This window comes from Cyprinodon variegatus, unplaced genomic scaffold (genome assembly GCF_000732505.1).
Source record: "Cyprinodon variegatus isolate N-32 unplaced genomic scaffold, C_variegatus-1.0 Scaffold47, whole genome shotgun sequence".
Taxonomy (NCBI): Eukaryota; Metazoa; Chordata; class Actinopteri; order Cyprinodontiformes; family Cyprinodontidae; genus Cyprinodon; species Cyprinodon variegatus.
Genome location: NW_015150500.1, coordinates 1,814,421 through 1,821,973, shown reverse-complemented (window position 1 = coordinate 1,821,973; position 7,553 = coordinate 1,814,421). Strand labels below are relative to the sequence as shown.

Below are 7,553 nucleotides of genomic sequence, written 5' to 3'. Positions count from 1 at the left end.
AAAAAAAGACGTTTATGTGCGCCTTATAGTCGTGAAAATACGGTATTTTGTTTAATATGGGTTAAGCTTTAGTACTCTTAGTATGTGTAAATTGTTTACATCTTGTATGACTATGTACTGTTTACTGGGACCTAGTTAATAAGTAACATGTGTGGGCATCTTCTCGGTATCCAACTTTTATGAGTCTGTCCACTTAATGACCTCTTGACTCATGCGTTATAGTGATGCATGAATTCTGAATCCCTGAGTCAAGATTTTTGTATATGTGTTTTTACTCTTCTTATGGCATGAAAAAAACAATTTTTTTTTTTCAAAAATTAAATTTTTCCAGGAAGTTACAGAAATCTCCCCTACAGTGGACTACATGAGCTTGAGCACGCAACACAAAACATTATGAATTATGAATTATTTTATGAAAAAATAACTCTTTAGCCTACAGTGCTGATATAGATGTAAATGAACTGATTGCTTCTTTAATCAGCATGCTCATTAAACATGTTAAATAGGGGTGCATTTCACTTTTCCTTGCCTATGGACCCAAAAGATTTTTTGGTTCGCTCCGCTCGCCATTTGGCTATAATACCTTATCTGTCTTATTTGCCCCCTCACATTTTAAAACCTTCCTACGCCCCTGTTAAGTGGTAATAGATTCAATCTTGATTTACATAGTGCAATTGTGAGGAAAATCAAGACTCTCCTTTTTTCTATTTGGTCTGTTTTGAAATAAGAAATAATGACAAAAATAGCTGTAATTTTTTATGGCATGTTTATGCTGAAGTTCTTCACAGTTGGTATACAATCTGTAGCAGGTGGTTCAACGCATCAATACATCTAGTGGTTTCTGAAAGTTACAGGATCTTTAAAGTTACATTTAAAATTATACAGACTCATATTAGAAAATGTAGTATGTATTTTTGAATACTTAAGTACTTTTAAATGCACGTACTTTTGAATACTTAAGTATTTTCAAAGTTGAGTTTTGCAATACTTTAACTTGAATGGATGAGTAACTTTTTACTGGTAGATTAGTAAGATTTGACTATGAGTATCAGTATCAGAATTCTTGAAAAACACAGAATCTTTCAGCCCTTTCTAGCATTTTTTTTCTTCCCCCATTCTAAGACAGTCTCCACCACTCACACATCCTGTCTATATGAACACAATGAGTTCTTTGTCTTCCTGATGCTACCAAAAACAACAACAACAACAAACAATGTGTCCCTTTAGGTGTGCTTTCATTAGTTGTCTCATCTGGAAACAGCTCTGCTTAGAATGAGGTGTTTTACCCTTTGAAATAAGCAACGAAGAAGAAAACACATCATAAGTAAATAGATTTCATTTTAATCATCCAACTGATCACGTGATTTAAATGGAGGAGAACACAAGCCCTTGTGTGTTGTTGGGTCTGACAGACACTCCCTTTTGAAAAGAAGCCTGCAGCATAGCCAAGTATTAACCAATCACAGTGCACCAAACACTAGTGACATTGAATGCATTTACCATTTCAGATAGTTCAAACATATAAAACTCTCAGTCTCTCTCTAAAATGTACCTCACTGGCTCGATCCAGTTAGTAAAGGATTAATCTTTGTTGAGACCAGCATCTCCAGAAACCAAGCAGACAGTGGGGTAAACACATGAGCTCTGGCTCCATCTGAAAATCAGATAACAACACCATAAACTGGCAGTTCAGCATGAAAAGAAGTGGAACTGGCATCAGATATTTATATACACTGTATCAAAATACCTTTATAACATATTCTCACTGTTGTACAGTAAATGACACTAAAGTTCTCGCTTCTCAGGTTAAAAACATCTTCCATCTTCAAATTTACATACATTACTGATGAGCCTTATGGCAAATTAGAAAAACTCTTATTATTTCTGATAAATTAGATTGCAACATTTTAGTTAACTGGGTGTTACATATCTGTAAATGTATTTTAAGGTAAAATCTAAAATACACTGACTCCTTCTGTTTTTTATTGAAACCCCAAAAGAAATCAGCTAAGATATCAGAAAGAGAATCGTAGTTCATCCTTAGGTACAATATTCAGATTACTGAAGTGCATCTGTGGCAGGAGAGTAGAGATAGACCAGTACATCAGCTAGCCAATATTAAGTGGTTTTTTTTTTTGTTTTGTTTTTTATCTGGTATCTATAGTGGCCATTATGTGCATACATTTGGCAAATCTATTAGTGCAGTGGTTCCAAACCCAGAATTGTTACTTCTATTGATGAAAGTACAGAAATCCTGACTTTTGCAGTGTTGGGAACTGCATTGCTTTACCAGCTGTTCTGGGTTTATTTGTGATTTCACTAATGAGTTGTGGTGCATTCCTGGAGTAAGTGAATGGCCACTACTGAGAAGCTTCAGCACTATTTCTCTTCTCTACAAAAAGGATGTGGTTTCTTGCTTAAGATATCTTTCTCTGCATCAGAGTCAGGCTTGGACATAAACATACTAGGTCTACAACATCATGCAAGCAGGGTTGCCAGATTGCACTGACTCTCGTTTTCCAGTCCAAAAAATTTTCATAAACCGGATATATAAAATCTCCCCAAATTTGAACCAAAGTCTATGGATCTCTTAAGCCATAAATCTAAAGAAAAACATTTTTTACCTATAGACAGCCATCTTAAACAATACACATAAGACAGGAAACGATAGCCTTTAGATGGTAACCCCATCATTGCGAGATATTCAAAAATGAATTTGCCAAATATAAGAGGAACATCGTAGTTTGGTTTAAAGAAAGCATTTTAGCTTTATTATAACTTAGTTTGATGCAAGGATTTTACAGTTTGACGAAATAGAAAATTACATCATATGCCAACTGTCACAAGGATGTGCATTGCAAGGAAGGGCTATATATACTGCTTGCATCATTTAAATAGTTTAAGTTGTATTACTTCTGGAGCTCCTTGAGTTATTTACTGTCACAGGTGCTTCGGCCAGAGAGTAAGTGATGGGGCCGGTATGATTTAAGGAGAGCCAGCCCACCGGGCAAATGCCCGGTATCACAGATTACCAGTCCGTGCCTGGTCAGAGTGGTTTATAATTGAGCAGTTTGGAATACCTTTTTTTTTCGCAATACATGAAATAAGCATTTAAATATAGCATTTTGTAGTAATGCAGGTTATCAAAAAAAAAGTAAACAAATGAAAATAATCAAAGGGAGAATATTTTTAGAACAAGAGATTACAAGCAGTCAGTTACAATTAACATTCCAGAGTACCCCTACAGGAACAGATCAGTTTCCTTATGCTTTTATAATGTAAAGTGTGTGTTTTTTGTGCTTGCTTTGGTTGAGACCAGAATTTAGATGTTTGTGTAATATTTCACAATTAATGAACAGAATTTGAAAAAAAAGAAGAACATTGTTGTGGCTTTATGCTTTATTTGAAACCACAAATGAAACCCTCCAGATCCTCTCTTTACTCCTAAAGCCCTGGATGATTGTGCTTCATCTTGAATAGTAATTAAAAAACAGAAATGTACTGTGTGGCACAAAGCGCAGGAATTACAGGGAACATATTTGGAGTGATTAAGGGTGTAGGAATAGACTGGGGTCCCTCCAAAAGTGCAAGGGACAGAACAGCTGCTCACTTATAGGTCCATCACAATTCTAGCCTCCTTTTTCATGTTACATCCTCCGCACCCACAAGCGACCATAATGGAAAAAAGGAAAATATGGCATATTATACGTGCGGCAATTCAAAACAGAGGGCTGAATACCAAGCGACAAGCAGGCCCTTTAGCGTTTACCTATGACGGTGAAAAACACTGCAGGGAAGATGCACGCATTTAAAAGGCTCATTGTCGCTTTCCATCCTAAACCTATCCGACAAATGCAATCTGCTTCCTCATTAAGGGAAATTAAGAAAAAAATAGCAAATAAATACATTTTCACCTATTTTGTGCATACTTAATTGTGTTAATCTATGGATCGAAATATCGTCACAGATGTCCAGCTGAGTAGGGGCCTCTCTAATCAGGCTTATTATTAACAATAGAAGGTAATGAACAGGATTCTCACCTCAGTAAAGACGCGCAACGAAACGTTTCTCCGCCGTCCTGCTCATAGCTCTCTCTTGCTCTAACGGATCCGATCCAAGGCGGTCTGGTGGAAGTGAATCTGGATAAAGGGAGAGAGGAGGAGATGCGGTCGCAGCGCATCGCAACACACAGCAGCTCGCTGTGGATGGACGGATGCTCCCCCTGCAGCAGCAGCGGCAGCAGCGCAGCGCACAGGCGCACCGACACACAGCCACAGGGCTCTGCGAGCTGGCAGGGCTCCAGCCTTCGCTGATATCACTTAGGCTTATGTATTCAAACACATTGGAGCTTTTTATTTTATTTTCTAAAATGACTTTTAGCGTCGTAAAGCTGAGATCTATGCACGAGAAGGCCTGTTTGCATGGGCGGTTCTTGCATGACTGGAACCATGGACAAGCCCCTCCTTTTGCCCAACTGTAACCCCACATTCCTTTACAAAAGGCATTCAGCTTAATCTAGTTACATGTGGATGTTAATGAATTTGAATAGGTTATATACATTAATAAAGAATATGTTGTTAGATCATGGGCGATTCTAAACGGGGGCCATCCGGAACTCCTGGCCCCTGTACCCAGAGGTTTAGCCAGAAAAATTGTATAAGGGTGGCCAGGCAATAACCAATGTACACTGAAGGGTGGCTGAAAGCGGATAGGCGCCAGAACCTCAGGGTGTCACATTGAGTTGGAGGCTTTTGTGAGGACCCAAATGAAGAGGCTGAGAGGCAGAGGTGACTTCCTGTAGTTTTACTGAGTAAACACAGGTAACAGAGGCAGCAATCCAAAGATCCAACTTAAAGTTAATAAAACAAAAACCATGGAGACTTCAGCGGAAAACAAACACGAGGAGCCAGGAACAGATGAGGTAGGAAGACAACAGCAACGAAGAATCAGGAACGACAAGGAACCAGCGAAGAGTGACAGCAGAGGAAGAGTATTTATGGATGACTGAACAAAGGCAGGGCTAACGAACTGATAAGGAGCAGGTGTGAATGGAGACAACGAGGAAGCCAAAAGAAAAGGAACATACACAAGAGGGCAACAGAGGAAAACAAAGAAAAACCTGAGAACTAAAATATATATCCAAAAAATACAACAAAATAGGAATTAAACCAATAAGAAAACATGGAGCAAAGTAAAACATAACAGAATTAAGACTGTGCCCATTCCAACAGGGAGAGAAACATCCATATTCTCTAAATAAAGACAACCTATATTTTCCTACAGCCTTTGCTAACAAATAGATATTTAAACATCCGTGCTTTCTAGATAAAAGGTAGAATGGATACAATTCTTTCAGTTTTACGTTCTGGGTCGTAAATCTTTTCCATTGTTATTACTTAACTACTTGTATCAAAAAACATTCTGCATAAAATTGATATTTACAAGTACTAATATCTACATAAACTGATTATTTGATAAGCTTTTATTAAAATTCTTGTTTATCTATGATTTCACTGGAGACTCCTAGATGACTTGCAGCAAAAACATTTTCTCCTTACCCCATATAATACAAAATCTTCTTCTGAAAAGAGCATGAATTCTGTACTTATCATATTTGATTTTAGTATATTGATGTGTATAATTAACCCAAAAAATGCCACCATCTGTATTAGAGGGAAAAACATGGTATGGGTGGACACAGGGGTGGCCAATGATTAGCTAGCCCCAACCATGCCTGTACCAAAGAAATATTACAGTACGAATGTATAATAAATAAATGATCATTATGCAATGGAACAGTAAAACAATTGATAAGTGCTTTCAACTTATTTTTGTATTTCTACAGTTTTATTTTATTTATGTTTTAAAAATCAAGTTGTTGCACATTTAGTTTCAGTTTGTTAAAGGTATAGTGGAGGATGTTGTTTATCCAGGCAGATCATCAAAGTAAGTCGTCCTCCTAATTTTCAGTCATTCTTGCGATATGTTCACATAGCCATCCTACATATGCTTGTCCCTTTTTTCACTTACCAGTGGTGAGTCTGACATAGTGAAAATTTGCAAATCTTCTTTTGGAAAGTAAGCATGTATGAGTGATGCAAACAGCAACTTTTATGCAGAGTGTGGACGAGGAGAAACAGGCTTGTGCACGCTCTCACACGTGTTTAATAGGCATTCCCTCTCAGGAGCGGTTACAGGGTTGTGCATGTGCATTTTTTAATTATTTAAAAAAGTGGAGAGTGCTGGTGTTTTTAAAAATTTGTGAAAATTATCCCTTATACCTTTAAGACAGAGGCTTTTTTGCTGGATCTGAGGATTCATGAGCTGAAAATGGCTCTTTGGTTCATTTGATATAACAAATGAGGAACTTTTGCACTGTTTTTTGTTTGTTTTGGTTGGTCCACAGATCTCACCATAGTTACTCTGAAAAAAAAAAAAACATAATAAAAAAAAAACTTGCTGTCTCGCTCATTCGTTGTACTTCTGGAAAAGGGTGGGTGGCCCTTCGTCTCAGGCTCAGGTCCTGTACCAGAGGCCTGGGAGCCAGCTGTTCGCTGGACTGCATATTTCTGGATTAGGATCTCTGGTGTTTCTCCACGTATCTGCTGGAAACAATTTTCCAGTATGGGGGTTACAGCCCCCAATTCTCAGATGACAACTGGAACTTCAGTTGCCTTCACTTCCCAAGCTTTCTCTACTTCTTCCCTTCCCTTTTTTCCAGATGTTTCCATTATTCAAGGATGGCCACAACGATCACTATGGCCGTCTTCTGCATATCAGTGATAATGTCTCAGATCTTACCTCTGCCATTCTCTTTTGAACTTAGGGTCTCCAGTTTGTATTCTGCACAGATGTTTCTGTATACTATACCAGCCACTTGTTTATGATGTCCAATGTATTCCAGAATCTTATACCCTGTTGTGAGATGGTGGATTGTTTCTGTTTGCATAGCCTGCACCTGGTATCTTGCCTGGAATGGTAGATCTGGACATCTATTGCTCTCATACTCAAGGCCTGCTCCTGTGGTGCCATGGTCAGTGCACCTGTGCCGTCCTTCAGCCTGGACCTCTCTAGCCAATAATAGGATTTGTTCATATCAGCCTCTTCAGCTATCTTTTGGTGGAACATTCCACGCAGGTGTTTTTTTCCTCCCATGACAGTTCCTCCCGTTTCTACATTTCCAGCTTCCATTGTTTGAGACATTCTCTAAGCACTCCATACCTTGGGGACATCTTCCTGATGTATTGTTGGAACTTGGATGTTTCATCTTCAATGGTGGCTCTGATGCTCACTAGGCATCTACCTCCTTCCAATTGCTGGAATTTTTCTCCTTTGGGCTCCTTATTCATCTTCTGCAGGGTATCTGATTCCTGGCAACATGATGTCAAGCATGAAATGGACCAAGCTTAACTTGTAGAAAGTAGATAACACATCTTTTATTCCCACATTCTCAAAACCTTTTGGTCAGTGATGAAAATCTTGTCTGGTAGTGTACAGACTGGGCAGTAAGCAGTACCAGCAGGACACCAATCTAAGCGCACAGTTACCATTCT

At 38.4% G+C, this 7,553-nt stretch overlaps 1 protein-coding gene across 4 annotated transcripts in view; it reads right to left on the bottom strand.

Moving 5' to 3' along the window:
- b4galnt1 (beta-1,4-N-acetyl-galactosaminyl transferase 1) overlaps nucleotides 1-4,312 on the bottom strand; it is a 20,408-nt gene extending 16,096 nt beyond the window's left edge. For 2 of the 4 annotated variants that reach the window (XM_015370671.1, XM_015370672.1), the window contains exon 1: nucleotides 4,041-4,312. The gene's annotated coding sequence lies outside the window, so the exon portion shown is untranslated. Of the gene's footprint in view, nucleotides 1-1,552; nucleotides 1,655-4,040 lie in introns of all 4 variants that reach the window. The other 2 variants (XM_015370670.1, XM_015370669.1) reach the window with 2 other exon arrangements.
- Nucleotides 4,313-7,553: the final 3,241 nt, after the last annotated feature.